The sequence below is a fragment of the Ruditapes philippinarum genome, unplaced genomic scaffold (genome assembly GCF_026571515.1).
Source record: "Ruditapes philippinarum isolate M1 unplaced genomic scaffold, ASM2657151v2 ctg10814_1_1_1_1, whole genome shotgun sequence".
In the NCBI taxonomy this organism is placed as follows: Eukaryota; Metazoa; Mollusca; class Bivalvia; order Venerida; family Veneridae; genus Ruditapes; species Ruditapes philippinarum.
The window spans coordinates 22223-33589 of NW_026854802.1; the positions used below are offsets into that span (position 1 = coordinate 22223).

The following is an 11367-nucleotide window of genomic DNA, read 5'->3' on the forward strand; positions in this document are numbered from 1 at the left end:
TCAACCATCATGTCAAAATCTATAAAATATTTACATTGATAAAGTATTTTTATACTTGATCAGTTAACAGGCTTAAGATATTTTAATTTGCATTAGCCATCAATACCAATGTCCGAGGACAAGTAATGTAGTAAATATGAAAACACAAAAGTAAGATCAATTTTATTAATTTATTACTCTGTTTATACATTTTAAAAACAATCTTAATCTATATGTAATAAATGTACAATAATGACAGGAATTACATATCTACCTCTGTAGTGCAATCACCGATTTACAACAACAATATCATTTCTTTCCTAAAGTAAGACTTTACAATAAGTTTAACATCTGTAGTTCAAATCATCTCATTTCAACAACAGTATTATTTCTTTCCAAATTTTAGTAAGATTTCAAGTAAATCTAACCTCTGTAGAGAAATCATTACTTTACAACATTAGTATCATTTTTTCCCCCAAAGTTAGACTTCCCGATAAATTTAACATCTCTTCTGCAGCAACCAATATCTATGTCTCCCAAGGGTGGTTGCTATATGTATACTAAATTATTATACTTAAATGTTTATGTAATCAAATTTTTTGCAGCAGTACTTATTATGAAAAGTCTTTACAAGAACATAATACAAAAATACACAAAATGTTGTTACATGAAATATGTGTTTTCAATATGTGCTCCTGTGACATGTTTTGTTGCAGTTTATGATAAATGTCAACATAATGTTTCATTGGCTGTCAGGATTGTAAAATTCGACACTATTATACCTGTCAGAGAGCTACAATGTTTAATGTCACAGTATCAATTCACATGGAAATTCCTTATCCTTACCCAGCAATAATCAGTCCAGTAAAATATAAAAATCAGTTATAATTATAAAAATCAGTTATAATTCACAGTGAAAAATGTCCTCTTACTACTCGTAGAATAGAATTCTAGTGCATGTATTTGTTAATTTAATGTTAGTTTATTACTTATTTATTACTTAACACAAAGAATAATATTTCAATCACCTGATCACAAAAAAGAAAACAAAATGAAACTCTCACTGTATAATCAAAATTCATGCTTTTCCAGAAGAAATATTTATTATTCTACCAGGATTCCATTTTATTTCTAAGTTTGAAAAAGACTTCAAAAGAATTAATTAATATACAATTTTATGTTTAGAATGCATTAAGATATGACAAGAAATATGCCCTACGACATCTAAATGAAATTTTCAATAATTCTATGAGAAAATTGACATGAAAATGGACAAATAAATATTGTTTCTGTTATCATATGTAAATGCACTTTCTATAATTCAAATGATTCTAAAACTAGCACCGAGGCTTGTACCCTCTGTGCAAATCGAAGTGTGTGTGTTCCAAGATGTTAATGCTAGAAAAAAGGTGCATACCGGTAAGGGCTATTCTTGCATATGTCATCGCCTGATTTCAGTTAGCCAGAATTAATCTCATATATATATATGATAATTCTAATAATTTAGGTACTAGAATTATGAACCTAGCTACATATGATCTGGGTGATGATAAGAAACATATACTTGAAGTAGATACATTAAAAAATAAAGAAGTTATATAAAAAAACAATAAAAAAACAATATTTCTTCATGAAAATTCTAAGTTCAAGAGGGGTAATTCAGATAATTTTGGTGCTAGATTTAGGAACCTTGTCACATATGATGCAGTTGATAAACCATATACAGTAGAACTTCTATGAGTCGAACTTCGATTAGTCGATTTTCTCGATGTGTCGAAGAAAAATTAAAGTCCCGACTTTCCCCCCTATATATTCCTTATAAAAACCTATTTATGAGTCGAGATTTTATGTGTCGAATTTTTCGATGTGTCGAAGTTTTTTCGTGGTCCGTATTAAGTAAATCTAGTGCAATTTACCACAAATAAGTCGAAGTTGTCCGATTATTTTGACACCGTCGATCTTTAGACATTTTTTCACACCTTATCTGTCTGCGAAGACGATTTCCAATGAATTTGTGTGGCAGGTGTTAATTATACAGCCGTGTGTTCAAACAGCCTTTGTTTGCGATAAAATGCTTTAATCGTTACTATTTTAATTGCCGTAGTGGTATTTGAAAGTAAACAGTAAGAACTACTTTCATTTGATTACATCCTTGACCCGGTGTCACGTGAGAATAACACGCGAAATTTATACTATAAGTTGGTTAAGTTATCGCCCTTTCGTATTGTTACGCCTTTTGTAACTCTATTGTATACGTCAACGGGTAGTCCAAATAATAAAAAAAACGTTATTTAACATGCTATATTTATCATTGTAAAATGTGAATATCAGATTAATGAGGAAAAAACATGAAATAGGTTTCATTATAGACTAGTCACGGGTCGAAATTTTGTCATGAAATTGAGAGCGATTCATGAGTCGAAGTCCCGATGTGTCGAAGTTTTTACGCAAGTCCCTTCAACTTCGACTTACCGAAGTTCTACTGTATTTCATGTTTGAAGTTAATACCTTAGATAAATAGAGATGTTTTAATAAAAAAGATTTACTTGTACTTGGAAACCTGGACACATTCGTCAACACTTGAGTGAGTAAATTAGCTCTCAATATTCTCCCTATCGTCGGGCTAAATAAATAATGTGCATAATCTCCATACTGCCATCTATCCATTTTTCACGTTTTATAAAAATGTTATCAGCATTTTTCAGTTATCACAAATATGAGCCATGTCTTGACAAAACCAACATAGTTCGTTTGCGACCAGCATAGATCCAGACCAGCCTGCGCATCTGCGCAGTCTGATCAGGATCCATGCTGTTCGCTATCGGTTTTTCTACTTGTTATGAGTTGGTAAGCGAACAGCATGGATCCTGATCAGACTGCGCGGATGCGCAGGCTGGTCTGGATCCATGCTGGTCGCAAACGCACTATATTGGTTTTGTCGTGACGCGGCTCAATATTATAGTTATGTTTGTTACATTTTAAGAGAAAGTCATAGTGCTTCATTGACGTGCATGAAATAAAATAACTTTGATGAAAATTTATGTAACCATAAAAATATGTTAAAATCTTATATGAATTTACATGTATGATACAGACTCTATAATTATGTATATTGATGAAAACTTGTGCTGGAAAATAATTTTGGAGTATTTAAGCATTTTACATAGATTTCAACATATGCGAACGAAAACAGATCATTCATAGGACTTCATGTATAATCTAATGTTGAAGAATATGTAATAGTTATAATACATGAAACGAGTTAGTTACGAGGATAAAAAAACTGGCTGGGGCGACATCAAGGGGTGTTTCTGCAGAAACATCCCGAGATATCGCCCCAGTGTTATATCTCCGTAACTAACGAGTTTCATATACTATAACTGTTTTATCGCAATGACATACTGTTTTCTCTTTTTTGTAATAGAAACAAATAAATCAATCGTTAGCTACATTACAGTTATTTATGATAAGGCAGTAATTGTGGCATAACCAGACTATGGCTCGAATTCACAATCCCTGGGTTGAGAGGCAGACACCTTGACCACTTAAGTAAGGCTTCATCAACTTATAAAGTCGAGTCAGGGTTAAATAGGGGAATTATCAGGGAAATTTATATAGAAATATTAGTGATCACTATTATGAAAAAGATGCTAGAGGTATGAGCCTTGTCAAATATGATGTTGGTGATGATCAAAAATTAAGTTAATGATCCCGAAAAATTCAAAGAATAAAAACTTAAAACAAAATTTTAGACCGAAGGGGAAAGAACTCTTGAAATAAAGGTAGTAGGTTATGAAGAGATAAAAATATCATATACATAACTCCTTAGTAATATAATGTGTTTGAAGACATCTTAAGTCAATATTTTGCATTTACATTTTATATGTTAAGAGAACAATTACATAAACTTCTCCCCCTCTGCTTTTATCATGGCTTGGGACATGCTAGTTACTAGAACTAGGCAGCATTGGAAGAAGTGTAGTTTTATAGTTAGTCCAATCACAAACACACTGTTTCACTTCAATATACTGGATGGTTTTGAGTCCACACACAATCACTACACCTCTCCCCCATCCAGTGGACAGACAGTTTCTATGGTAAATGTCACTTTAGTGTCCATGCACGTGTAATTCCGGAATTAAATGTTTAACATTGATTATATTTCTTGTCCTCCATGAAGAATCAATCCTGTAAAAATAAAAAAAAAGTACATTTATGTCATGTTATCATATTTTGCAAATGGGATTACAGAAATTATTAATTCACAATGAAAATGATCAACAGTTATCTATATAATACATTGATCATATAAAATTACCTGCATTGTTTGATTCTTGCTATCATATGTGTGGATATTCTATAATGCCAAAATTAGCAATGGGTTTTACCAGTGATGCCCTGTTGCGTTCTGTAATGGGATAATATAATTCCATAATTAGCTTTTAGATAATAATTGCAGCTCCAATGACATGGATTTTCATCTATGCTTTGCCAACTACAGTCTGATCAGGATCCATGCTGTTCGCTTACCAACTCTATTACAAATGGAGAAACTGACAGCGAACAACATGGATCCTGATCAGACTGCGCGGATGTGCAGGCTGGTCTGGATCCATGCTGGTCGCAAACCCATTATGTTGGTTTTGTCGTGACGCTGCTCATATTAAATTAAGGTTAAAATCCAAGCACTTGTATAATATATGAGTGTATTAGGGAAACCTACAATCTTTTCATAAAAAAATTTTTTTTTGTTAATTATGCCCTTTTCTAGTCTCTCCGAGCTTTCTCATTGCATCTTAGCCCTTTAAATTAAACTTCTGGTTTTCTCACATTTGTCTTATAAGCAATGTAGGAAGGGCAAATATGTTTTTAATTATGCTGTCATAATGGGGATTCTTATCACCTGACATTTAGTATTAAAGGTGTCATCCCATAAGTTACAAAAGGTAGTTCAGGTATTTGACCAATGAGTTACTTTTTGAAACTAAAAAATAAAAACTTTTAAAAATAAAAAGGGTACTATTTTTTAAGGCTTAATGGGCCTTTGAATTTCTTAAATGCCATTTTCTGAGTGTCTTTGGGAATAATACAATAATCGATAAAACAGCTTTAATTCATGTTTGGCTTTTAAAAAGTTAAAAACAGCCAACCAATGATTATGCTTAGAATCTTGGAGTCAAGAGAAAAGAAATATTGGTATGTCAACTATTAGACAAAGAATAATTTACATATATTTTTCATTATTCATAAAAGATCTTTTAATAAAAATGAGTTGAAACTACATTTTGTTTTTGTTTTATTAATCTGTATTCATAATTATGTTGTGTAAATGAAATTATTTTTTGTCAAGTTTTTATGACGCAATAAACTTTGATCACAGACATGATTTTGCTCAAGAATAACACATTATAATATCATATAAACTTACCTCTTCAATCTTAGGTAATCTTTACTAACACATCATATCCAATTCCTTGACCATGCTCAGATCTACAAATAGATACCTTTTTTAAGCAAAAATGCTCTGATAAAGTGTTAATAAAACATTATAGATTGTAAAGCGCGCACAGCTTTTATTACTACTTCTTACAAGAAACAAAACGATTTAGCCCTCTGAGCTTGATTATCCCATAAATGAATTAAATAATTTGATTTTTTTCAGTCTGTACAAAACCTTATATTACTTTCATTAACAATTAATTTTTGCCAAAAATTCTTTTAATCAAATTACAATCGTCAGATTTAGTAGGGTTTTTATTTACTTATATTTTATGACAATTCAACACAAAAAGTCATACATACGAGTATGCAGGCTGTTGTTTTTTCCCTGCCGTCAACACAAAGTTACTAATTCGTTTCTGTCATCAAGTCACATCTCCAGCTCCTTATATGAAAAAAAAGGTTTAATAAATATATAGGCAATGAACATAAAAGAGAATAAATCTTTATTTCTTAAAACATATTAGATTTTACAAGTTTTGACATAGGTTAATAAAGGTAATCTTGAAGTAATTAAAAAAATTGTTTACCATAGTCTTATCATTTCCAACCAATTTACTTTAAATATTTTCATGAATCATTTCCTTGATTTGAACTACATGTAATACCTGGAAGATTTATGTTGAAATATTTTCTAACAATACACCATATCCATCTCTCTCAACAATGAAACAACTTCCAGTCTTACAAATCTGCCGGTACAGAGGTGTAGAAAGCTGCCCCAAACACGAAACCTTCTTGCGAGTAAATAAGTGCCGGTCCTCTCGAAAGAATCGTGACCAGTCTTGATCAACTTCCACGGTGTCTGCCAAGTCCTTGAATTTCCTAGAAGCTGAATAATAAAAAAGCAAAGTCCAAAAACTAATTATCTCCTACTCTTGGACATTAAACAATTTATGACAAAATACTTCTGTTTAGATTCTAATTTAGAATTAAAAAAAGAATTTGTGAATTATAGAAAACTATATTCCAACCTCATTATATTTGTATAGCATTATCATTTATTGCAAGTAAAATTTCGTTCAAACTTTTACCTCCATCAGTAATGAAATCTGTTTTCTTTGGACCAAAACCATCTTCTTCTTTTGACATATACCACTACTAGTAAACAAATACATGGGGATGAATCAAAACATCTGCGTTCTCATATCTCAATACAGTTCATAACATTGGAGGCTAATCAGACGAAAGATTATATGGTAATAATGGACAACATTTACATAATGTCTATATCAAAATATTCTACCAATAGCCACCTGGGGTCTTATAATATTTTATTTGGATGGGAGAAATTTGAAATATATTAGACAACAGGTTTTATTTACAACACAAGTACATTATATTTACATTTTAGCGGAAAATAACCGACGGACCGTGTGGCCAGGACATCGCAACTGAAATTATTATGACATATATTTAACAGATTTTAATTGCAACACGTTTACAGTTTAGCGAAAAATAACCGACAGCCCGTGTGGCCAGGACATCGCAACTGAAATTTTTATGACATATTTGACAGATTTTAATAAAAACACATGTTTAAATTTTAGCGAAAAATAACCGTTGACAACGCGTAGCCAGGACATCGCAATAGAAAATCTTATGACACATGTTGGACAATTTGAAACCAGAATGAAAGGAAATATACAATATGTTTTGGAAGGAAGTAATTGTAATTTATTATACATGTTAGTAACACTGGAAATATTTTTAAAACAAATATTTAACAACAGATTTTAATTACAACACAATATGTTTACAGTTTAGCGAAAAATAACCGACAACCCGCGTGGCCAGGACATTGCAACTGAAATTATGACAAATTTGACAAGTGGAAAACAGCAAAATAGCAATAGGGGACACAAAGATCTTTTTTATGGTAGTAATTTTGATATCTTGCATATGTTATCGTCTGATTTTACTTTAAAAAGTAAACAGTTCCTGAAAAAGACAAATGTCTTCAAAAAGTATGATCAAAAAAAATTTTCACCCTTTTGAAAATTTGGGATTAGGGAAAATTTAATTAAAAGGAAAAGCCCAACAGTTATCTTATAATACATTTCAATTTACCTGCATAGTTGATTTTTGCTATTGTTGTGGGGATTTCTATAATGCTAAATTTAGAAGCAGTATCCCTGTGATCCTTTGTTTGCTTGTTGGGAAATAAATTTCATAATTACTTTTAGTAATAACAATTCACCCCAATGAATGGATTTTCAGATGTTTTCCCTAACTTTTTAGTAAAAAGATTTTTAAATTTAGGTTTAAGAAACCCCCTTTTTTGTTTTTTTTTTTTACCCCCTTTTTCCCCAAAGTTTTCCATTCATTTAGTTTTTAAAAAAAGTTTTCTACCATGCCCCGGGGGAAGTAATTTTTTTTGGGAAAAAACCTTCAAAAATTTTATCCCCATTTAAAAAGGTGTTCAGGTATTTGACCAATGAGTTACTAGTTAAAAACTTTTAAAAATAAAAAGGGTACTATTTTTTAAGGCTTAATGGGCCTTTGAATTTCTTAAATGCCATTTTCTGAGAGTCTTTGTTAATAAAACAATAATCGATACAACAGCTTTAATTCATGTTTGGCTTTTAAAAAGTTAAAAACAGCCAACCAATGATTATGCTTAGAAGCTTGGAGTCAAGAGAAAAGAAATATTGGTATGTCAACTATTAGACAAAGAATAATTTACATATTTTTTTCATTATTCATAAAAGATCTTTTAATAAAAATGAGTTGAAACTACTTTTTTTGTTTTATTTATCTGTATTCATGATTATGTTGTGTAAATGAAATCAACTTTTGTCAAGTTTTTAAGACGCAATAAACTTTGATCACAGAAATGATTTTGCTCAAGAATAAAATATTATAACACATTATAATATCATATAAACTTACCTTTTCAATCTCAGGTAATCTTTACTGACACATCATATCCAATTCCTTGCCCATGCTAAGATCTACAAATATGTACTTTTTTATAGCAAAAATGCTCTGATAAAGTGTTAATAAAGCACCCCAGATTGTTAAGTGCACAGCTTTTATAACTACTTCTTACAAGATACAAAATGATTTAGCCTTCTGAGCTTGATTATCCCATAAATTAATTAAATAATTTGATTTTTTTCAGTCTGTACTAAACCTTATATTACTTTCATTAACAATTTTGCCAAAAAATCTTTTAATCAAATTACAATTGTCGGATTTATTAGGGTTTTTATTTATTTATATTTTATGACAATTCAACACAAAAAGTCATACATACGAGTATGCAGGCTGTTTTTTTTCTGCCATCAATACAAAGTTACTACTTCATTTCTGTCATCAAGTCGCATCTCCATCTCCTTATATGAAAAAAGGTAAAATAAATATATAGGCAATGAACATAAAAGAGAATAAATCCTAATTTCTTAAAAAATATTAGATTTTACAAGTTTTGACAAAGGTTAATACAGGTAATCTTGAAGTAATTAATAAAATTGTTTACCATAGTCTTATCATTTCCAATCAATTTACTATATTTTCATGAATCATTTCCCTGATTTGAACTACATGTAATACCTGGAAGATTAAAGTTGAATATATTTCAACAATACACCATATCCATCTCTCTCAACAATGAAACAACTTCCAGTCTTACAAATCTGCCGGTACAGAGGTGTAGAAAGCTGCCCCAAACACGAAACCTTCTTGCGAGTAAATAAGTGCCGGTCCTCTCGAAAGAATCGTGACCAGTCTTGATCAACTTCCACGGTGTCTGCAAAGTCCTTGAATGTCCTAGAAGCTGAATAATAAAATTACAAAGTCCAAAAACAAATTATCTCCTACTTATGGACATTAAACAATTTATGACACAATACTTCTGTTTAGATTCTAATTTAGAATTGAAAAAGACTTTATTGTGAATTATAGAAAACTATACTCCAATCTCATTATATTTGTATAGCATTATCATTTATTGCAAGTAAAACTTCGTTCAAACTTTTACCTCCATCAGTAATTTAATCTGTGCTTTGGACAAAACCATCTTCTTCTTTTGACATATACCACTACTAGTAAACAAATACATGGGGATGAATTCAAACATCTGCATTCTCATATCTCAATACAGTAAATAACATTGGAGGCTAATCAGTCGAAAAATTATATGGTAATAATGAACAACATATTTACATAATATTCTACCAATAGTCACCTGTGGTTTTCCGTCATCAGTAAAGAGACAACTGAACACTTCACTATCAACAAACAACTCTTTCAACTGCCTTCAAATCTTACAATATATCAACAAAAGGAAATATCTATAGGAGACAGTTAGCAAACTAAAAACATAAGAATAATTTTATTAAGACAAACATAGGAGTCATGAGATAATTACATTTTAATACAATTTAACAAAAATTAGACAATACTCATACTTTTTTACATTTAAAGCAAAAATAGCATGACAACCTGCATGGTCAGAACATATGAATGGGAAATATTTTGACACATATTTGAAGACCACAATATTAAAAGAAATACAGGACACTAATAATATTTTATTTGGATGGGAGAAATTTGAAATATATTAGACAACAGGTTTTATTTACAACACAAGTACATTATGTTTACATTTTAGCGGAAAATAACCGACGGACCGTGTGGCCAGGACATCGCAACTGAAATTATTATGACATATATTTAACAGATTTAATTGCAACACGTTTACAGTTTAGCGGAAAATAACCGACGGACCGTGTGGCTAGGACATCGCAACTGAAATTTTTATGACATATTTGACAGATTTTAATTAAAACACATATGTTTAAAGTTAAGTGAAAAAATAACCGATGAAAACGCGTAGTCAGGACATCGCAACAGAAAATCGTATGAAACATGTTGGACAATTTGAAACCAGAGTTTCAATAGAATTAGGAACCATACAGTATGTTTTGGAAAGAAGTAATTGTAATTTAATATACATGTTAGTAACACTGGAAATATTTTTAAAACAAATATTACACAACAGATTTTAATTACAACACAATATGTTTACAGTTTAGCGAAAAATAACCGACAACCCGCGTGGCCAGGACATCGCAACTGAAATTATTACGACATATTTGACAAGTGGAAAACAGCAAAATAGCAATAGGGGACACAAAGAACTTTTTTATGGTAGTAATTTTGATATCTTGCATATGTTATCGTCTGATTTTACTTTAAAAAGTAAACAGTTCCTGAAAAAGACAAATGTCTTCAAAAAGTATGATCAACAAAATTATTCATCCTTTTTGCAATTTGGATTATTGAAATTATTAATTAACAGTGAAAATGACCAACAGTTATCTATATAATAAATTGATCATATAAAATTACCTGCATAGTTTGATTCTTGCTATTGTATGTGTGGATATTCTATAATGCTCTAATTAGCAAGCAGTATTGCCTGTGAATCCCTGTTGTGCTCTGTTGGGATAATAAAATTTCATAATTAGCTTATAGATAAAACCAATTGCATCTCAAATGAACATCCAACTTATAAATTCTTGGATATTTCAAGGGCGCATTACGCCTCAAATGAATGTAATGTTTTTTTTTCTTCTGAAGGGCAAATATGTTTTAAATTATGCTGTTCATAAAGGGGATGCTTATCAACCGACAAATATAGTAATATAGAATTAAAGGCGTCATCCCGTAAGTTACAAAACGAAGTTTAGGTATTTGACCAATGAGTAACTTTTTGAAACTAAGAATTAAAACTTTAAAAATAAAAAGGGTACTATTTTTAAGGCTGAATGGGCCAACCAATAATACTTGAAAGTAGGGCTGTCATTGATGGACAATTTTGTATCGATATATCAGAGACAAATATCGACCATATATCGACTTTAACAGTAGATACAATGAAAA

General features: G+C 30.7%; 1 long non-coding RNA gene across 1 annotated transcript; it reads right to left on the reverse strand.

Annotated features, from left to right (window-relative positions):
- Positions 1 to 5818: 5818 nt before the first annotated feature.
- Positions 5819 to 6673, reverse strand: LOC132741105 (uncharacterized). The gene is made up of 3 exons (XR_009627243.1): positions 6513 to 6673; positions 6087 to 6310; positions 5819 to 5863 (listed from the first exon to the last, which is right to left on the reverse strand). It is a non-coding gene; the product is annotated as an uncharacterized LOC132741105 (long non-coding RNA).
- Positions 6674 to 11367: the final 4694 nt, after the last annotated feature.